The sequence below is a fragment of the Balaenoptera borealis genome, assembly GCF_965194805.1.
Source record: "Balaenoptera borealis genome assembly, chromosome: 13".
Taxonomy (NCBI): domain Eukaryota; kingdom Metazoa; phylum Chordata; class Mammalia; order Artiodactyla; family Balaenopteridae; genus Balaenoptera; species Balaenoptera borealis.
In genome coordinates, this window is record NC_138870.1 from 104,812,556 (window position 1) to 104,834,522 (window position 21,967).

At 61.3% G+C, this 21,967-nt stretch overlaps 1 long non-coding RNA gene across 2 annotated transcripts in view; it reads left to right on the forward strand.

Annotated features, from left to right (window-relative positions):
- The first annotated feature begins 3,219 nt into the window (after window positions 1-3,219).
- LOC309610294 overlaps window positions 3,220-21,967 on the forward strand; it is a 39,986-nt gene continuing 21,238 nt past the window's right edge. Inside the window, exons 1-2 of one of the 2 annotated variants that reach the window (XR_014233819.1) lie at window positions 3,220-3,835; window positions 10,849-10,976. This is a non-coding gene — a long non-coding RNA (uncharacterized lncRNA). Of the gene's footprint in view, window positions 3,836-7,127; window positions 7,451-10,848; window positions 10,977-21,967 lie in introns of those variants that run through there. The other variant, XR_014233820.1, reaches the window with a different exon arrangement.

The following is a 21,967-nucleotide window of genomic DNA, read 5'->3' on the forward strand; positions in this document are numbered from 1 at the left end:
TTAAAGAAAAAATAATTATCGAGACTGTTCTCGCTAAATTATGCTGTCTAGAAGTGGTCGAAAGAAAATTTTGTCTAATTTTAAAATGTAATCTGGGTTTTGCAGATTTTTCTTTTCTGAGTGGTTAAAGGATTCAGCATGAATGACCAGGAGAAGAATGTGCCTTTTCTTCCCGAATTGTCAGGTCTTGGGTGTGACGTGTGCCAGCCTGGTGTGGCCCACGGCCTTGGCCTCCATCACAGACCCCACCCGGGAGCGTGCATGGCCTTGGGGCCACTGGAGCCCAGGCTTCTCCAGGGAAAGTGGGTCTCCCCGCCTGCCCCTTGGTCCTGAGAACAGACCCACATCCTTGAGCTGGGCGTGCCCCATGGCTTGGGGTGAGTGCAGCCTGAGTGAGTGACCCTGGCCCTCTTTGCCCGGGAGGTAGAGGTTGACAGGCCCCTTGAGCTCAGGGGTCCCAGCGGCAGAGCTGTGCCCACTCCCATCCCACTCGGTTCCCTGATGGGTTAATCCCGGTGCCAAGGGCGGACGGGGGCCTCCCGTGCTTGGCCCCGAAGTGTTCAGAACATCTGAGAAGACTCCAGAAAAGTGACAGCTTCCTTGCCTGCGAAGGAGGAAGGTGTGACTCACAGAGGTTTTGCAGTTTGGGCTGGCTCACCGACGTCTGTCCATCCCAAGTGACCAAGGAGACCAGAGCAGTTCAGGGAGCCCGGAGCCAGAGCCCTGGGGTGGCCCCCCCTCAGAGAGGAGGCGGGCTGCTCCCAAGAGGTCCCCGAGCCTCGGGCTCCCCGGCCAGGCTGGGCACAGAGGCCACCCCTGGACCACAGAGTCAGGCCCCGGCTGGCTCGGGGGCGGTGCAGGGGTGCGGGGGGCTGCCGCTCGGAGCCCGTCCCTAGTCTGCTGGCTGGGACCTTCCTTCCTGCTCTGGCCTGGTGAGGATGGAATGGGATGGGGTCCTCGGGACCCTGTACTGACGCAGCTCTTCCTGTTGGCATTTTGGCCTTGCCGTCCTGCCCGTCCTGAGTGAGGGTGGGGGTGGGGGAGGGGGGATGACCAAACCAGTGAGGGGGGACAGGTACGTGACCCGCACACGGTGCTGAGTGTCAGGCCCCGTGACCCCAGGAATAGCGGGGGCCGTGGTAGCGATGACAAGCCACCCACCCCAGCCCAGGAGCAGAAGCCGGGCAGGGTCAGAGAAGGTTCCGGAAAGCCGGGATAGGGAGGGCTCTTTGTCCCTGGCACCCTTCTCCTGGCCCGACGCTCACCTGTGTATCCAGGACCACCTGGTCCATCCCCCCAGCATCCTTGTGGACCCCCTTCCGTGCACGACCCGTGCGCCCCAGCACAGGGAGCTTTTAAACCATCACCTGGGCCAGTGCTCTCCAGTAAGGACGTAGGGTCAGTGGCCACGTGTCTGTTAGTCCTGCGTCTCCTCACACCTTTTCCCACGGAACCCACTAAACCTCCCCAGCAGGGTCCACAGACGATGGACCCTATGTCCCTCCATCCTGGGGCTGAAGTCCACCTGTCACCAAGTGGGCCTCAGAGCTGGGGGCTGGAGCAGGTGTGCGCACAGGGCCAGCCCTGCATGGGGGCTTCTCTGCTCGGAGGCCCCTCCCTACCTCCCTCACCTCTACCCGGGCAGCTCCTTACCGTGACTTCAGGGTCTCAGGTTCCTTCAGGCTGTGTGTTCCTTCTCCCCACGGCCCTGTGCCCGTCCGAGGCCGCTGTGAGAATCCACACCACGCTCTCAGCTGGGACGTCTGGGGCCCCCAGAACACAGGTGGGTAGCGGGAGCTGCTGTGATTCAAGGCCCTGCTGCCATCACGGACCCCCCTTCCTGGCTGTCAGCTGTAATCAGCATGGCAAAGACCCGAAGCATATTTGGGGACCATTGGAGGCGATTCTATGTACCCAGTTCCTACAAGAGGAATCGGCACAGCCTGGCACTGGGGGAAGGTTGAGGGAATGAAGCTAGCCCTATAAACTGATGAATGTCAACACAGCCCACCCTGAAATCACAGGTAGGGCAGACACGTGCGTGCGGCGTACTCTAATTATTGGGAACCAAGCAAAATGTGTGAGCACGTAGAAGCTCCTAATACACGCGTGTATAGACGTATACCTGTGTATATGTTAGAAAGCCTTGTGGGGGGTGGCAGGGGGCTGTAGGCGGAGCACAGCCCCAGGCGGGTCAGAATGGGAAGCAGCTCCCTGTCCTCGGGCTGCTGACCGCAGACCCAGCCGGGCCCAGGCCAGAGCAGCCCAGAGCTGGCAGCCAGGCCTCTGGAGCCAGCGTGGAGGCCCCTCGGGGCTGGGATGCTGCTGGGGGGTCTTATGGGTCCAGCACAGTGGGAGCCCCAGGACCCCGTCCATCCTCTACCCCCCAGATGCTTCTGGGGACAGAGAGGGGCTGGGACAAGCCACCACCAAGGCCTCCTGGAGTCTCCCGTGACCCCTGCCGAGACCGCCCCTCCTCCAGAGCCCTGTGACCCCAGCCTGGGGCGTCTCGGGGACGGAGCAGCTTCTCCAGGGAGGACGGGAAATGCCATTTCTACCTGCAGCTCTCAGAACACAGGCTCGCTGGCCTAACGTGCACAGAATAAATGTCTGTGGGAGAGAGTTATTCAGGCCCAAGGCCGTCGGAAAGCTGCCCTCTGACCCTCCTCCTACTGATGGTCACAGAGTCGCCTGCAGGACGGGACTCGGTGCCAGCTCCCCTGGGGACAGATGACCGAGGACACGTGATTGGCCGTGGTCAGGGTCTGATCCACTTGGCGGTCAGCCTGGCGGGATGCGTCCAGGGCCGTGGAGACGCTCAGACCCTCTGACCCTGTAATTCCTCTCCCGGAAATATGTCCTGAGAAGATACTTCAAAAGAAGAGGAAAGGCGTGTTGATAGCAGAGCTAAGCTGGAAAGCGCAAACAGCAGAGATGCCCGTCTCGGGACAGCGTGGTGGACCACAGGAAGGGGCCTGAGTAGGTCTCCTGCAGCTGGGGGTGTAGCTGTGGAGCAGCGTGGAGGGCCTAGCGGACTCGGAGATGGAGACGGACGGGGCAGGCGGCGGCTACGCAAGGGCCCTTTAACAGAGTCGGGGGGTGGGGCTGCCCCAGGGGAGGGTCACCTCCCTGTGCCCTCAGTGGCCCTGGCACTGGTCCTCGGTGGGGCTGTGCTGTCCCTTGCTGGCCTCCAGAGCTCAGGATGCTGGCGCGGAAGGCCTCTGCCCCCCACCAACTGCCGGGCCAGCCACCCGCCTGCAGCAGAGGAGCCTGGTGCTGGGGGCACGCGCGTGTCGCGCCACAGCTTCCCTTGAGCTGTCCTAGCCCATAATGATGCTGAGAGAATGCACAGTGGTGGGGCGGGGGCGTTCCCTCAGCCGCGGCCGTTCAGACTGGCTCTTACATCAGCTGTGTCCTTGCATCAGCCCCCTACCCTGCCCCGACACAGCGGCCTTCATCCCTTCCACAGGTGAGAAGGCTGAGGCACAGAGAGGGCAGGCGCCTGACCTGAGGGCCCAGCTGTGAGCAGCCCTGGGACTCGGACCCCAAGGGGTCGAGCTCCGAACGCCCCCCTGGCCGCCTCTCCCTCCCTGGTCGAGTCACGGTTTCTCCTGCCGGCCGGGCCCTTCCTGCTCATCCTCTTGCTGCCTCTGGGATCCCGTTCCTGCGCACGGCCGCGTGGAATCAGGGAGGATGGGGGACCCTGTTCAGGCTGACCAGGCTCAAGCCCTCGCATCGTCGCCTCCCGGCAGCTGTGTGAATGTGGAAATCTCCTAACCTCTCTGAGCTTCCTTGTTCCCATGTGTGACGTGAAGATCAGGCGAATTGATTCCTCGTAAGTAATAACCAATAATCAGTGTATCGATGAAGGAGCATGTGACTCCCCATGAGCACCGGCAAGCCAGTCCCCACGGTCAGCAGCTGCCTGCGCGGCCCAGCAGCTTGCTTCAGAGCCCCCAGGAGCCACCTGGCCCGGCCCGGCAGCTTGCTTCAGAGCCCCCAGGAGCCACCTGGCCCGGCCCAGCAGCTTGCTTCAGAGCCCCCAGGAGCCACCTGGCCTGCTCCGTCCCGCCCGGTGTGCTCACCTGCTGTGTTTGGGCATTGACGTTTCAAATGGGAGTTTGTAAAATGCAGAAGCTGCCCTGGGTGTGTAAGGGCAAAATGGATTTCTCCCGGAATCGGGGGGGTGTCCCAGCAGGTGCTCTGGTTGTTTGCGTTTTCCCAAGCCCAAGGCCACCGATCCCCTGGTGGGGTCAGGGGGAGACCAGAGCCCGCCAGGGAGGCCCACGTGTGCCAGGTCATTTCCACACAGCTGCCGGCCCTCCCCAGGCCGGGCGGGGCCTCCCGTGGGCTCACCTGTCCTTCCACCATCGCTGTGCCCTCCTCCAGAGCGCTACTCCTCTGATTCCTCCCGCCCCCGGGGCCAGGGTGCCAGGGAGGGACGGCCTGAGAGAGGCTATTGCCAGGAAGGTCCTCTAAGGGTAGCTCGGGGGCTACCCAGGGTACCCTCTGACCTCCCAGCCCCACGGGCCTTCCTGCCCCTGCTGGTAACTGCTCCCAGGAGGGGCCTCAACATGCCATCCTGAGGAGCACAGAGATGGGAGCCCAGGGCCCTCCTGGGGTCCTCGAAACGTTCCCTGCAGCAGTAGCCTCTGGATTACATCCTCAGGGCCTGTGTCAGCTCTTCATGCGGTAGATTCTTCCAGAACCCTTGATACATCCCAGATATATTTGACTCCCGTGTGTGTGTGTGTAATTAATATCTATATGCTTATATTAAATGTCAGCCGCCCTTTTCCTCATGGGTGTGGATGTGGCCTCACCTCTCTGTCACCAGCAAGATCCGGGGGACTTTGGGGACAGATGCTTCTGGGTTAGATGCTGCCGGAGACAGCGGCCTCCCCGTCTCAGACGGACAAGGTCCATTTATGACCGTATCTGAGAATGTGGCCAGAGATTTCTGGAATCCCACTGGTTTTGTTCTGGATGATTCATTTTTCCAAGCTGTTGAGTAAAGTAAGCAGATTCATGTGTTAATGGAAATGAAGAAACAGTTTATTCCGAAGGGAACCATGCAGTTGACGAGCAGCAAAGGGTGCGGGCGTTGAGCGGAGCGGTATGGCCTCCGCGATCCCCGTGCATCTGTCCAGACCCAAGCGAGCAGCGCGCTGGTCGCCGCGGTTGCTGTCTGAGAAGGCGTGCTGTCCACCAGACCCCGGATGGCTTCACGGTCGCCCTGGTTGTCCAATCCCTAGGTTTGGGGGTGGGCGAAGGCATCTCGTTGGGGTGCGTTTCTGAGCTTCCACATCTTTGGAGCTTGTTTGTGCTGGTAAACAAAGAGGGGGGGGTCCCAGCATCACATGCATCACGGTGGGGAGAGGGGTGTTGCTGGCGGCAGCGTTCCCACATACGTGCAGCTCAGTCACTAGAATAGACTTTCAGACGTCACACAGGGACACACACACACACAAATACTTGTGCGTGCACGTGCGCACACAACATACAGGTGTGTGCACACACACGCACACATATACACACACACACACACGGGATCAACAGCTGGGCACACAGGCTCTTGGCCATAGGAGGCTCCCGTGGCTGGTGAGCTGATTGAACTGGGGTCCACTCAGACCCTCTGTATCTCCTCGGGACGCTGATCAGGAAGGTTGAAAGGAATCAAATAGGGGCGCTTAGCCCGGTCGAGGAGAGCACTGGGGAGAAGCCACAGCGCTGTGTCCCCTGTGAACAGGGCGAGTCTGGACTCTGAAGCCCGCCAGCTTCTGCCTTCAGTCCTGGCCCTTCCTGCGTTTTTCCTGCCTCACGTGGGTCGTCTTTTTCCCAAGATGGAAAATTCCAGAGCATTGGCCCTGGAGGGTGGACCCTGCAGCTCCAGGGCTAAGCCAGCCAGAGGCCCTCACGGGGCCTGGTGAGGGCAAGGGCTCAGGAAATGTGAGCAGATAAGAAAAAAAGCTTTGTCTCATGGGCCTTCCGAAGAAAGATGCTGCTGGTCTCTGCTGTTTGAGACCAACTCTGAATGTTTTGCAGGTTCCTGAGAAATTGCATATGTAAAGCACCATTGGCTTTTTGGGGCGTAAATGAACTCAACCAAGGGCCCCTCTCTCCGCTGGCTGTCAGATCTGAGTGAATTTAGCCCCGAATCCCTCTGATCCCAGGTGGCAGATCTTCAGAGCAGGGACCACAGGGGCTGGGCTCCTTCTGTCTCTTAAGGAGGAAGGAGCTGGTCCCCCAGGCAGGGCCCCAAGGCAGATGAGCTGTGTCCCCGTTAGGACCCCTGGGGAGCGCACCTGTCCTGAGGGTCCTCCCTCGGGTTCTTCGTGGGCTGCAGTGCCCAGGGCTTGGGAAAAGCCGTCCTGTCCCTTGAATGCATCACTCCGTCTCCTCTTGGCTGTGTCCCCGCAGCCCCTTCTGTGGCCCTTGTCACCCTGCAGCTGCCAGGATGTGTCTTCGACTCCAGGCACAGTTTGCCCCACAGTTTTGGCAAATTGGCCCTTCAGCCGATTGACCCAGACCCACCTGAACCAGTCCGGTCGTGTCCAGGACCTGCACCCCATCCGGGCCCCCAGCTTCTCAGCCCCCTGGACGCCCTGGGCCCTGCCCTGCTCCCCTCCCAGACGCCAGGCCCCTCCCTGCCTGAGAGGTTGGCCCGGCGCTCTCTGTGTCCCGAGAGGCCTTCTGTTCTGTCCTTCACGAGCAACTAGGCTGCAGGGGCGGCTTCCTTCTGGGGAGGCGGCAGCTGGGAATGAGCCTCTCCGGGCCTGGAGTCACCCGGGTGTCCTCGCAGAGGGGGATTCGGAGAGAAGGGACCCAGCCTCTGCATCCCCAGGCCCCAGCACTGGCCGCTGGAGAGACGGGTGACCCTGCAGGCCGACGTCCACACATACACATGGTGGATGTGTGTGCACGTGGGCGTGTGTACATGCGAGGTGGAGGGAGAGGCGTGTGGGCCGGGCCGGGTCCCGGGGCTTCCGCTTCCTCTCAAAGGCTCGAGCTCGCAGAGCTGGTCCACGCTGGGCCCCGAGGCCCGGGACAGGCACCAGGCACGCGGCCATCGGGAGATCCACGCCCCTGGCCTGCACGGGCCGAGGGCCCCGTGGTTGTGACACAGATGCAGGCTGGACCGCTCCCTCAGCACCCCCAGCCCTGGGCGATGCCCTCCCCCGCTGGGAGCTGCCACGACGCTGGGGCCAGAGGAGAGGAGGTGGTGACGTGTGGGCACGAAAGGCCCCTTTGTCCCTGGGACGTGGTGGCCCAGCCCTGCGCCTCCGTCCGCCCCCAGCAGGAAGTGGGCCAGGGCTGGGTGAGCCGAGCTCCCGCGGCCAACAAAAGGCGCTGTGTGATCAGCCTGGCTGGCCAGTGCCCTCCGCAGGGCCGGCACCCGCCCGCCCAGGCCACCGCGCCAGGTGGGGACAGGACGGTGGCCAGGCAGCAGGTATGCCCATTTGTTTTGCAGACACACCCGCGTGCCTGCTGTGTGCCAGGCCAGCCCGTGAAGTGGTCCCACAAGTATGGCAGTGAGTGTGCCTGTGAACGAGTGCGCATATCTGTGTGTGTGTCCGTGGTGTGCACGTGTGTGCTGTTCCACACGTGTAGGTGTGGTGTGCATGCCTTTGTGGGTGTTTACGTGTGTGCATGTGCCTGCACGTGGGCATTTGTGTGACCTCTGCCTTCCTGATTGACCCTCAAATGTTGTCCCATTATGTTTGTGGGGCTCCCCCCAGGAGAATGGGCGCTGCATGTTCCCCCACCGCCATCGCCCCGCCTCTTAGAACTGCGTGTGGGACAGAGCAGAGGGGATGAAGGCTTGGTGACACCCCGTGTGCTTTGGGGAAGGGGCACGGGGCCCGTGTCCTCGACCGAGGGCCCGGAGCCGAGCTGAGCTGCGGCCTGGGGGGAGGAGCCTCAGGGGACCAGCGGGCGCCCCAGCCCCTTGGATGCTTGCAGGCTGGCTCGGTCTCTGCCAGTGTCCGTCTACCGTCTCCAGCCCCACGGTCAGCGGCCAAGAGTGGCTTCTGTCCTCACCTGACCATGAAGGATGTGTGTTTTACACATGGACTGGCCGAGCCCTGGGCCAGGTACTCCACCTGCAGCTTCTCCTCTGTCCCCTTGGTCACCAAGCTTCCCGGGGAGGACGGAGCCCACGGGAAGCACTGCTGGCTCGAGGTCCCCTGCTGGCACAGTAGTGCAGGATTGAACCCAACCCTCCTCTATTTTCTGGTCCTGCAGACTAGCCAGGGAGGCGTGGGTATCAGAACCAGGCCTCTGACGTTGCCCATGCTGCCCTGCCCCGCTGGTCTGGGCCAGCGGCCTTCTGGGTGGCTCCAGTCTCTCTGTGTGGGGCCTCGCCTCGGCCTCCCTGCCTCCAGAGCTGCATTTCCCTCTTGCAGCGGAGGGCAGGTCTGTCACCTGAGAAGGCCCCGTTCCTGCTCTTAGCTCTGCTCCCTGGGCACAGCTGGGGTCTGGGTGCCCCGCCTCCGTGGTGACAGGCACAGTACGCTGACAGCATTTCCCTGGGTGCGGCCCAGGAGACAGACAGGAGCACAGATCCAGATTCTTTTTTAGCCACTCTTGAGCCCCCTCCCATGCCGTCTGTCCTGGTTGATCCCAGAGAAACCCTCCCTTCTTTCTTTAGTTCGTTATGACCGTCTCTAAGCCATGCACATAGGGTTTCCGGGAATTGGCGGGTTCTGTATTTCAATCCTGTTGCTTCCTCATGGGTTTACAGTTTGCATTTGTCGGTGTGCAACGAGCTTTTTGTGTTGTCATTTACTGTCACCAAAGTGGTGCACCAGGGACGGCGGGGCTGCTGCGGGGACTGCTGCGGGGACAATGAGCGAATGAGGAAGAGGCCCGAGGGGATGTGCCAGGGATGCAGCCGCCTGTGGCCCGCGGGTCCTGGGAGGGCCGCGTGGAGCACAGGTGCGGCTGGAGCCGGGCCTGCCGTGGCCTAGAGACGTTTCTGGGCGGCGAGACGGCCCGTCCCCCACGCCTGCCGTGAGAGCAGAGCCGCGTCTCCTCTTCCGTGGGAACCACGCTGACACTCAGCTGGAGTGTTTTTCCACTCTGACTTCAGTTGGATGTGGGGCATTTCCATGCTGTGAGGTCTCCCGGGCCGTCTTAGCTCAGGCTGCGGTCACAAAGCACCATAGGCTGTAGGGCTTGAACAGCAGAAATTCATTTTCTCGAAGTCCAGAGGCGAGGCGGGTGCGACGCAGGTGCGGCTGACGCGCCCCTGGTGGGGACCCCCTCCTGGCCCACAGATGGCCGCCTGCGCTGTGTCCCACGTGGGAGAGGCTGAGGTCTCTGAGGTCAGTTCCTATAAGGGCACCAATGCTGTGGGGTGAGGCCCCACCCTTATGACCTCATTTAACCTCAGGTACTTCTGTAAAGGCCCTGTTTCCAAGTCCAGCCACTCTGGGGTCAGGACTTCATCCTACAACCGCAGGGAGTGGGGGTCACAGTTCCGTCCGTAGCTCAGCCTAGAAAGGAGCCGGTCTCAGGATGACCAGCTGGCTGTGGGTAGAGGGATGCTTGGTGTGGGTCCAGGTGAGCAACACACTACCCACAGGGCCCTCTGCTGTGCCCTTGGCAGGCACCACCAATCGATCCCAGGACACTCCCCGCTGTGCTCAGGCAGCTCCTGCTTGCTTGTCAGAATTGGCATCAAGAGGTCACCTGGGATGCCATCCTTGTCTGTTTTCCAGACCACCTCCCAGTTCACCCTTTGTTAAGACTCACCGAGTCACCCTCCCCTGCAGGGGCCCCAAGGCCCAGGCCCCCATGGGGTGAGGCCCTTCCCAGGTCCCCTATCACCTTTGTAGGGACAGTCAACTGCCTGCAGGGCTGGTGGCGTGATGGGCGGCCCCCCTGCAAAGTGGAAATGCTGGGATCCTTGAGAAGTTATTAAGAATTTCAAGATGTAGGAAGAGCAGGGTGGGGCCATGGGGGCCGCTGCAGCCACCAAAGCAGTCGAACCTGCCTTGAAAAGGACGCACATCACTCTGTCCTAATTCAAAACGACCCGTAGTTCCCAGGTTCCTTGAACAGTTCCATGCATACAGTCGGTGTTCTTTCCATCACAAAGTCCCTCCTTCCACGGCCTCCGTCACTGATGGGTTCCCAGGCCCTCCCACCACTGCCACAGAAAGGTGGTGGGTTTCCCAGGAAGAGAGAGACGCAGCCCCCTTCTGCCTGGAAGCGTGGGTTTGGAGTCATCAGTGCTTAGCGGCCACGGGGTCTACCTTCCCCACCCCACCTGACAATGACAAGGACTTGAGTCCTGATGTCACCAGCCCTGGGACGTCCTCGGGGAGGGGGGTCCCCTTTGTGGATGAGGCCCCGGGAGGGCCGTGGCCTCCGTACGATCTGCCAGGAGTCCCCACCGTCCCCCTGCCCGCCTCCCTCCCAGCACCCACCCAGGCCCCAGGATTCCGGCCCGCAGACGGGCAGTCCCCACTGCATCTGAGGGGGGTCCTGATTGGGAGACCTCCCCCACCGCCCCCCGCCCGCCGCTGTCTTTCCTGGCTCTCACGTGGATTCCAGACAAAGGAGAGAAGTACATTGTTGCCTCCGGGAAGGGAGGTCCTTGAAACTGTCCCCCACGCCCTCAGTCACTACTTACTGAGTGGCCAATGGCAGAGCTGGTGATGGGCAGTGAGCGATTGACTGTGAGGCCAGGGATGGGGCAGCAGTCTGGCCAGGCCACCCTGATTGACACCAGGCGCTGCCCACTGGACCGTCCCATCCCTGAATTCCGGTGCCGGGAAGTGGGCTATGTAGGAACCGCTCATGCCCCAGGCCAGCGCTCACAGCTCTCTCTTCTCTCCGCAGCACGAATTATCCGAACAAAGCAGTGGTGTGACATGCTCCCTTGTCTGGAGGGGGAAGGCTGTGACTTGTTGATCAACCGGTCAGGCTGGACGTGCACGCAGCCCGGCGGGCGGATAAAGACCACCACGGTACGTACGCGGCCCCCTGGCTGTACTGGGGGTGCGGGAGCCTTAGGCACCAGAGCACACTGGGGCGGGGGTACACCCCACACCGGCGATGACAGGACAGACAGACAGGCCGCCAGCCCCTCCTCCTCCAGAACCTCCCTGCTCTGCGGCCGGGTCAGTCTGTCCCCGGGCTGCTCAGACCCATCACACGGTCACTGAGTGCCCAGCGGCCCGAGAGGCTGGACAGAACCCCCTCCAGGCCGATCAGCCCACATGAGATTGCTGGTGAAGTTGTCCTGTTTCTGGGCGATGTACTCCCAGCTCCAGGCTGGAGGGAAGGTTAGAACCCACAGAAGGGCTTCAAAACGAAGGGCCTTTAAAGAAAAAGGATTGGGGAGGGGCCGTGGGCCTCATCCAGGCCATCCCCTCCCCCCCCAGGCAGGCATGGTGGCTGTTTGGAGCAGAGACCCCGAGAGCCCCTGAGGGTGCCTCTGTCCCTCCTGGATCCCACCAAGAGGGACAGTTGTGGACTCTGGGCTCCCCAGGCTGGTCTCCAGCAGGCTGGGAGGCAGAGGGCGGCAAAGTGGCTCTGGGGCTGTTTTCTCTGAGATTCCTTTCCCAAAGGAAAACTCATTAAGCGCAGGCTGGGATGGTGTGGGCCAGGGGAGCGGGGCTGCCCGGCCGGGGCCAGGGGGCGGCTCTGGTGCTCCGTAGGCTGGGCCCGCACGGTGTTGGACTCGACCAGCCAATTGTCACCCCTCATCCGGGCTCTTCCTCGCGAGGCTGACGTAGACAGCTGAGGACTGGGGTGGGCTATGGCTCCTGGCCAAAATTCCCGCCTCGATGCTGGGGGACGTTATGTCAGGGAGGTCTGGGGTTCCGTGGAAGGATCTGGAAATTCTCCCCTGGCATCCACGGCAGAGAGGACAGGGCCACAGCCCCTCAGGAATTAGTCTAGAGGAAAACCCACCCCTTCCTGCCCTTGCAGCCTCCGCTGCAGAAGTCAGATGGGCTGTTTCAGCAACGTCCTTAAGAGGCCAATTAGGTGTAGCTGCTCCGAGATGAGACACGGATACCCCCCCGGTCCCATCGCCGTCAGGGAGGTCAGGTGGGGACAAGCCAGGCCTCTGGGGGCACATTCTGGGGACGGGGCTGTCAAGCGGAGACGCGGGCCCCCGGCTGCACCCAGGCAGCCCATCGGATGTCTCGGAGGCCTCTTGTGTTGGCGGGAGTTCAGGCAGGGGGGCCGTGGCTGCAGCCTCCCCTCACAGGCCTGGGGGCCCGTCCCGAGCGGGGCCGCCCACGAGGAGCGCTGGGTTGGGCTGCAGCGTGCGCCCCAGGTCTCCGGTCGCTGAAGCCGCAGCTGTGCGCTTGTCTGAGCGTCGGCCATGCTTGTTCATCCACGTGCAGCACGGAAGCGAGGGACCTGTCCTCACACCTGGCAGGTGTGCAGGTGTGCCAGCTCATTACCTGCCACCTGCCTCCCTGCTCCGGGAGCGGAAGGGCCTCTGAGGTGGGGCCGCTGCCTCCCCGACCGTCTAGGAAGCAGCTGACCTTTCCAGGTTTCCCGAAAGGTGGAGACTGGGGGACAAGCAGACCCCTGGACCCCCGGGGCCACCGTCCCCAGATCCGTGGGGCCCGGGGTCAGCGTGTGGATTCCCAGGGCGCCTGGTCCAGCCCTGGTGCGGGAGGCGCTGTGTTGGGGGTCTTTTGAATGAACACCCACAGGAGGTGAGGCTTGGAGGGGGCTCCGGGCCACCCGCCCTCCGTGGCGGGCCTGGCTGTGCATGGCTGCGGGGTCAGGCCTGCCCTCCAGGCCGCGGGGCCCAGGCAGCACCCCTCAGTCTCCTCACGGTGAATCGGGGCGTCTCCTCCCGTCAAGCCCCCGAGCCCTTCCCGGCTCCCGGCGCCCTGCGCCCCCGCCCCTCGGAGGTTCTGGGGGGCCTCTACGTGCAAAGGGCGCACCTTCGGCAGCCCTAGCGCCCTCTCCCTGCAAGCACAGCCTCAGGTCCTTAAGTTGCTCTAAGACCTTGGTTAGAAGGTGCAGACAGTCGTTCCCTTCGGGCTCACAGGTCTCGAAGCTCAGGACCATCACCTTGGGTTTCCAGCCGTGAAAACTGCAGCTGGGGTGGCTGAGGGAGGCCACGGCCGGGGGTCAGTGGGCCGTGGAGGTGGGGCTTGAATCTGCCGGGTCTGCCCAACTCAGACGCGGCCTTGGCGCTGCAGAAGGCCCACGCGTCTTCCGGGTGAGAAGACAGTCTCTGATGCGCACATCCTGAGATCAGCCCGCCCTGGAGAGCGCCTGGTGCTGGAACAGTTGCGTCAGGAGAAGCCCACGGTCCAGGCAGGAAGGCCCCGCCACACCTGGGGCAGGTCAGGGAGGGGTGCACCCGCTCAGGGCCCCTTCACTCCCCTGGCGGGAGACGCTCACACTTGGAGACACGGCCGAGCGGCTGGACGTGTTCAGTGACAGTGACCTCCTCCTGCCTGTGTGCTGGCCCGCAGGGTCACATCCCCACCGGGGAAGTGGGCCCCGGGTGCTTGGGTTGGCAGATCCTGCTGAGATGACCCTAGGGGACCAGCGAGCTCTGTCATCGTCCCAAGTGTCTGCAGAGGTGACCCTGGCCTGTGGAGACCTATTTTCAAAGCTTTCTTAAAAGCTTACTTTTAACCCAAACACCTTATAATTGGAGCACGTAATCCCCTTCCACGATTGCATCTAGGGCCTCTTACAGATGGCAGATTGGCACTGTGGGCTTTCACATTTTGGCATAAATTGGTTTTCCATGAGGGGGCTGTAAGACACCTCAGGATTGCTTGGCCACGTGACTGCTAATTCATCCCAGATGCCAGGGTCTCAGCCCAGCGCCCCTGCAGCCGGGGCCACGTCCGGAAGTGGCTGTCACCCCACCCCTGCCTGGTCACGCCCCACCCCCTTCTCTGCGTGGGCTGCGGCTGCTCCCTTCTCTGTGTCCCCAGCAAACCATGAGCTGCCTGAGGGCAGGCGCAGGCCTTGTGGTCCCGCCAGCCCCGTTCCCTCATTCGGGGCTCCCGTACATCCATGTGATAAATTGATTAACTGATTAGCAGGACCCAGACCCCAGGCTCATGCTGACGTTTGCATTTCCTAGATCACCTCTTTTCAAAGTGCAGGTCGTCACTCCATTAGTGGGTCGTGAAATTAATTTAGTGGCTCACGATCAGCATTTCAAAGAAGGAGGAAGAAACAGAATAAAAACATTCGGGCGCATCCGTGTCTTGAGGGTGAAAGCCACCTCGTGAGGCGCACACAGGGTCACAAGGTGAGGTCACGCGGGTACCAGGACAGGTCACAGTGAAGAGCTGGGCACCCGGCATCCCGGAGGTACTCGGGGCTGGGGGGGGACCTGGCATCTGTGGCTCCCGCGATCCCTTTTCCAAGGGCTGCCTGTGACGTTGGTCTGCACCGTGCATGTTGAGCAGGTGGACCTCACGGGCCCTCCCCAAGGTCGCAACCAGCATCCCCTCCTTAGCCCCCTCGCGGCCCCTTAGAGCAGGGCTGACTGGGCAGGCAGAAGGGGAAGGAAAAGGCCAGGCCCCAGGTAGGCGTGAGGCCCCCGCCAGTGGAGCGCCGTCCTGCCCACCCTCGGCTTCTGTCCAGACGTGAGCAGCTGGGGCGGCGCCCGGGCTTTAGCGGCACTCGGGACAGGCGAGTACATGCTCCGTCTGCCACGTGCGGTGCTTCTGTGTTAAAGATGCTCCACAGTGGCTGCTATAATGCACACCTCCTAGACCAGACAGACCAGCTGATTGAATCTGTCTCTCAAATGAACAGTTAAGTCCCACGTTTTAATTCTGTGCCACATGGACACACCACTGTGGGGGGCGAGGGGTATTCTGGGGGGTGTCTGTACAATCTACTCCAGGACCTCGGATGTCATGGAAATTCATGACAACAAAAGCGCTTTCCCAGGAGCTGCCTCTGATCACCTTTGCCCCTGGAAGTCCAAATTCTGCCCAGGCCCAGGTGTCCTGGACCTGGGAGTGCGCAGCAGGGAGGTGTGGACGGGCACCCGGGGGGCTCCCTTAGGCCCCGGAGGGACGGAGGCGTGCCCAGCTCTGCCCGAAGCCTGGAGGCCTGCGGCTCTCACCCCTGCCTCGCTCATCGTGTCGTGAACTGGCCGTGCTGGGGCCGGACAGCCCGGTACTTAGGCCGGCGTGCGCCGCGCACACTGACCCACGTGGCATCCAGGCCCAGGCGGCTCTTGCTGTCGCTCATCCATGCCGAGCGTCCGTCCTCCACGTGGCTGGTCCAGGATTGAAGAGCCAGCCCGGTACGGGGCAGGGGATGAGGAGGGTGCAGTGCCTCTTCTGGTTGTCCGTTCTCACTGCCCCAGGGACGGCCGGCCTCATCCAGGCTGCCCCCGCAGACCCAGCGCCGCCCCACCCAGGAAGCTTGGAGCTTCAGGAGGGAGCAGTCCTAGGTCCTACCTGGAGGCCTCTGCGTTCCCGGATTCAAAATGTACTACCCGAGGGCCTCGCGTGTGTCCGGTGTGAGCCTCTCCCACCGAGATTCCTGAGAAAGACTGGCCGGGGCCTTCTGTCCAAGGAGTTCTCCCAGCACGTCGCCCATGCTTCAGCCAGGGTCCTTGTGCCAGGTACCCACCCAGGGCTGGACACGCAGAAGGAGGAGACTCGGGGGCCCCGAGCACTGGACCCCTCACGCTGGGGCTCAGGTTCTCGAAGGGCAGTCAGGGGGCACTTCGCAGGTGCTTGTGCCAGGCTCCCAGGTGTAACGAACAGAATACACGCTTCCCACTTCTGGCCCCTGGAAACCCCTGGACGTGGCGGGGACGTGCGGGGAGTGAACGGAAGAGGAGGCAACAGCAAAGCCAAACGGGAGAGGCAGCTGCACTTGGCAGGTCACAGGGAGCTGAACCCCAGGGGAGCAGCAGGGTCACGCTCAGACCCCAGGACTCAGGAGTCGGGGCACAGGCCCCCTGCGTGTGGAGTGGAGGCAGAGCTGACACGGGGCCGGTGGAAAGGCCGCAGGAGGGCTCCCAGGTCCTCCCTACCCAGATCGTGGCTGGGGCCCCCTGTGTGCCCTGCAGGAGCCTGGAGCCCCCAGAGGCTCACGCCGGGGAGGAATCACACCTGCACAACTCTGGACCCCATAAAGCCAACGCCAAGTGTGGGGGAGCTTCCTGAAAACCCGGAGATGGAGAGAAACCCAAGTCCCAAGATGTGAGACCCACCCACTCCCAGAGGGTGCAGTCAGGACAGGGGGGGTTCTTTACCGAGAAACTTAGGCTCTGAGCTTCCCACGGCTGCTGTAACAAGTGACCACACGCTGGGTGACTTCCAGCAACAAAAATCACCCCCTCGCAGTGTGGAGGCCAGAGGTCCAAGATCAAGGGGTCAGTGCGGCCGCGCTCCCTCTGCATCCTTGGGGAGGGTCCTTCCTGCCTCTTTCTGCCTCTGGGGTTTGCCTGCCGTCCTGGGGGCTCCTGGGCTGTGGCTGCGTCCCGCCAGGCTCGGCCTCCGGCTTCCTCCCTGGGCATCTGAACTTCCCTCTTTCCTCTTACGGAGATGCCAGCATCTCATTTAGAGCCCGCCCTACATGAGGGATGATTTCATCTCAAGGTCCTTAACTAATTGCATCTTCAAAGACCCAATTCCGAAGAAGGTCATAGTCTGAGGTTTCGGGTGGACAAGAATTTGGGGGGGGGATATCCCGCTAGCCTACCAACCAAGCCTGATGCAGAACCTGGGCGCTGTGACCTGGGGTCTGAGGCCCCTCTGTGAAGCCCCCCATCCCCCCGCCAGGCTTCTAGCATCAGGATCCTCGTCTGGTGGGAGGAGAGATGACAAACAAACACAAACCTAAGGAAAGGGGTTAGGAGCTTGGAGGGGACAGAACAGCGGAGGCAGCAGAGAGGAGGCGGCACAGACGCAGAGACGCACGGCGAGCCCACCAGGCTCGCTGGCCAAGGTCACTTTCACCCCCAGCTCCCACCCAGAGTCGGGTGCTGCTTGTCACACGGCAGTAGCTTCCTTGAAGGAAGACTTATTTCAAGAGCTGTAAGAAGACAAGAAAGCGCTTCTGGAAATTACACACGTGCACACACACGTGATGTGTGTATATGTCTTCGCAGACTTAATACATACCTGTATGAGTATGTGTGTGTGTAACAGAATTTGTTACAACTCCAGCTAATGTTTGGGACATAAAACTGTGGAAATCTCAAAAAGCCAGGAACAGAATTTTTTTAAAAAAGTAGGAAGTAGGAAAGGAAAAGAAAAAGCAGATTAGAAGATCGATTCAGGAGGTCTAAAGAATATAAGATCCAAAAATAGAGACCAATGAAGAAGGAATTATCAAAGACATATTTTCTAAAGAAATTCCCAGGACTCAAAGCCCGGGTTTCCTGTGTGCAAGGACTCACCACGGGCCAGAAATGAATGAAGAAAGACCCATCCTGAGGCGTATCAGCATGAAATTTCAGGCCACTGGAGATGAAAACAACATTGTAAAACCTCAGAGGGAAAAAATAGGTCACATACAAAGGCTCAGACATCAGAGTGTATCTGGCTTCTCAGCTGAAGCGCTCCAAGCCAGAAAACAGCAGCCCTGGCCCTTCAGAGTTGGGATGCGTTGGAATTCAACGCCAGCCCAACAGTCCATGGGGGTAGGGGTCCACCAGTCTAAAATCAGTAACTGGGACGGTCCTCCCGGGGTCAGGCAGCCGTGGCCCTGCCCCCGCTCTGGGCACCCCATCCTCAGGAGGCTGTGCATGAGGTGGTCCAGGGGGATGAGGATGAAGTGAGCCCGGGAAGCCGAGCGGCCCCCAGTGCAGCCCCCGGCACAGCCCCCCGTGGCAACACGGGCTCCGAAGAGGGCTCCTCGAGGGAGGGGCAGTGAGGGGCTCCTGACGGATGCTCCCCGGAAGTTGTGGGTAAACCCCAAATGCAGAGGAGTCAGGCAGTGGGATACCCTGAAGCTCCCCCAGGAAGACAAAAAGGGAACTCATCCCAGGATACTACAGGGAAGGTGTGGGAGCCTTGGGTCTGATGCAGCCATGCGGGTGTATCAAGATCGGACGCCCTGGCACCTGTTGGGCACTGCGGCTGCCCTCGGGGACGTCTGGCCACTCGCGCGATGGACACGCACCCTTCCTCGCAGAGCTCCCGTGGGTCATCGGTACCACTTCCCAGGGAGCTGACCGCTGAGCTGACCTAGCCGGAAGTCAGGACCTGTCTACGGCCAGCTCCCCAGGCGCCGGCCCTTACGAGTTCAGGGGCCGAGGCGTCACCAGCAGTGTGCGAGGCGGGACCCAGGGGCCGTACGAGGTGTGAGTGCATCCTGAGCGGCTTCTGAGTGACTCTCGAGGCACCGGGATGGGCTTGGGCGTGGAGTTCAGGTCACTCTCTGAGGCCGGGCGGGGCTGCAGGTGAGATGCTGAGGTCTCAGCAGGAACGGAGGGACCCTGACGTGTCTGCAGTACCAGGGAGGGGACACGGCTGCACACGGCGGGTGCAGGGGCGTGAGGAGAGGCGGGGTTCATGAGGACTGGTGACCCCGGCCTGACCCCTCCTGGCCCACACACAGCAGGCCAGGGCCACATCCAGGTCGGAAGGACCAGGGACCCGCTGAGGACAAAGGGGAGCCACGTGGCAGGCCCCCGGCATCCGTGTGGAGGCAGTTTGTGTGCGTCCCCAAGCAGGGCGGGTAGGGGCTGTGGTCCTGGAGGGGAGGTCGGAGGTGTCCTGGTGGGTGAGATCCGCTGCTGGGTGGCCAGCACCGCGTGGCCGATGAAGGGGGGGGTGCGGCTTAGGTCCGGCGGGGCCCACTGTGCGCCCTTTGCCCCCTTCCCAGCCTCACCAGGGAGCCCATGCTTTCTCTTTCTCCCAGAGCTTGGCCCGGCCGGCTCTGGGTTCCCCTCTGCTCTGCAGGGTGCCCCCTGACCCTGCCAGGCTCCCTCCCAGGCCTGCGGTCACCCAGGGGCTCCTGCAGCCTTTCTGATGCTCTGCGGTGTCTGGGGTGACACGCCCCCACTTTGCTGTCCCTCGTGGGAGTCCTTCTGTCTCTCTCTGGGAACGTGGCTCCTTCCACGGCCAAGATGGCAGGGCCTCCTCCCCCAGGGCCAGCACTTCGGGGGGCCTTTGGTGCGGTTTGTCACTCCCCCGACCGGCATCCTCCAGGCCTCACTCCCGTCACAGCGGAAGGCCTTCCCTCCTCCACCAAATGGCCGTCCATCCACTTTTGGCTCCGGCCGGCCCTCCTCTGGGCCCCGGGAACCGTGGGCTCCGGCCCCAGTGTGGAGGAACACACGCTCAGTCCATTTCATGACCCAGGGCTTCGGGGGTCCCCAGCCTCCTTGCCGGGTGTGAGTTCCCACAGACAGGACTATCCCGACACCGGGTGGGGGGAAGGCCAGGGCTCCTTGGGGACAGTTGGAGGGTGTTTGGTTCCTCTCTGCTCCCAAACGAAGGAGCCATCCCAGCAATCAGAAGGGTTTATTACAGACCCTTACCACTTCTTGTTCTGAAAACCAACAAAAGAAAACTGATTCTGAGCCGGGATGAGGTGGTGTGCGGCCCTAGTGATCAGAGGCCACGGCCGGCTGCCTTCTGGCCGGTCTTTCCTGTTTCCTTTGGGAAGAGGAGATGGACAGTCCTGAGGACCTGCTGGGATCTCCTGCCCTGAGAGGGTCCACGGGGTCCGTGCTTCCGGCCGCTGCCCAGGCCTTTCCCGTCCGACAGATGACGCCCAGTGGGACCCTGGCGGGAGGCTGCAGGAATGGCCCAGGGCGAGGCCACAGCCTCCTGTCATCTGCTAAGCTCTCCGCCCGGCGGGGAGCAACAGGGGCTCAGCCCAGTCCTTCTCTCCAGGGAGAGTCCTTGACTTACGTGGTCCCTCCTGGTTCTGGGTGCCGGCTCTGCGCTGGGTATCTGGCTCGGGGCCACGTCTGCCCCTTGAGGGGAGCGGAGGGACAGAGAAGGAGCTGGCCGAACTGTGAGGTCTGGGGCTGAGTCGCCCCCCAGGCAGAGCATGGAGGCTGCCGTCTGTCTTCTGGAATTTGATCGGATGGTGTTTATGGCGGGTTTTGCTGGAGCTCACTCGGTGCTCGGAGCCTGAACTGGGGGCAGAGAGCAGGGCCCTGGAGCCCAGGGCTGAGCTCAGCAGGAGGGCTGGGGAGAGGAAAAGCCTGGAAGGAGCACTGTGGGTGGGAGGACCGCCCCCTCTCACCGCTGAAGGGAGCTGAGGTGGGTGGACCCCAACCCACGCCAGCCCCTCCGTTGTCTTCCAAGGACCACCCGGGAGGGAGCTGGATGATCTGTGTCCACGACGTCCTCCCAAGGGCGAGAGGCTTTTGTGCAGGAGGTTCTACGGGTGGAGGAATCCCCGGATGGTGGGTCCTCCTCCAGGAGAAACTCGGTACCTGCCACTCACCGATTCTTCCTCACACACAATGAAAAATACCCCGTCATGACGCTGATCCCTGTCTGCAATCCATGTTGTGTTCTTTTGAATCACTGCTATTCATCACGGCGGTAATAGCTGGACATTTTAATAGGTTCTGTGTGTAAACACAGACGTAGATGGCCGGCCTGGCACCAACGCATCGCGAGCACTGACATTCTTCATTTTCTCGGCAGAAGTGAGCCTGGAAACAAAAAACGGGTTTGACCAAACCCACAGTATTTCCATTGGCACTTTTGGCCAGTTTCGTTATAGGAGGCCTGACACACGGACAGCTGTTTACAGTAATTGTGCTGCATGAGTCTCGATTTTCCTTAAAGCAGTTGTTCTTTGAATCATTTTAAATGGCAAGGGTTGAAACAGGAGGAAAGGGGTCCAGTGGAGAAAGCCAGTGGGCACTGGACGGGCCACCACGGTGGGGTCGGGCGTTCCTGACACCACAGAAGTGACAGGCAGCCTGCCAAGAGGACCAGGTCAGGGTAAGGGTCAGGGTCAGGGTCAGCTGAGTTCTGACCTGCTTTTCCGTACCTAGGGGTGGCCTTCCCCTTGGCCCTGCACGGGCAGCTGGGTCACATGATTAGTACATCAGTATTGCCAGCTCCCCCTTCCCTCCGCTTCCCCCTGCTTCCCTGCCCTCCATCCTTTTTGGCTCCATGTGGGATGCTGGGATACAGGGATGAAACACTCATGGCCTCCAGACCTGAGGGAGGCAGCGGGCATGCCTTCAGAGTCCCTGGAGGGGCCGCTTTGGGGGCTGCAAGGATGGCTATTACTTAACACATGAGGTCAAGAAGTTGCTGACCAAATAGAAGAGAATGCTTTCTGCAGGACCTGGGTGAGGGGGATGCTGGCCAGGTACCCAAGTCCTACAGCTCAGCCTGATGGGGGTGCCTGGGATCCAAGTATTCCAAATAGTCCCAGATCTCAGCAATCCTAAGGGAAGCCTGGGGCCCCACCTTCGATGGGGTATGTGTCCCCACAGGGGAACCCTCAGAGGACACCATTGTTGATCCAGACAGCCGTTCTAGAGCGAGCAGACATTGCTACCACCATGCTGTCCATTTCAGCCAGCCCGCCATGCCGGCCAGGGCTGTCCAGGGCCTGCCACCTCCCCCCGGCCCTGTGCCACGGCCAGGAGCGCCCCTGTGGTCCTGCAGGCATGCAGTGTGTTCTCATCGTGTCAACGTGAGCCTTCACTAAGGATGTGCAAAGTTCAGAGTCATCCCCGGTTTCCAGCAGAGCTGTTTGAATTGATGCTATTTGCTGAGTCCACGTTTCATGAACTAATTGGGCAGAACTACTGGCAAAGCTGTTGAAAACACGGTTTTGTCCTGTTGGTTTACTATGTCCTTGTAATCTTACACATGACACTTCATTACCTAGAGATTTATTTTTTCATGAAAGACAAAGGTAAATCTGATCCTGCTTAACTGTACTGTGAAAAGGCAGATCGTATATTTGAGACGGAAGTTAAGTCAGCATGAGCACGGCAGAAATCGTCAGGGCAGTGATGTTCTTCCTAACCCAGCGCGGTTCTGGCTCTGACTCA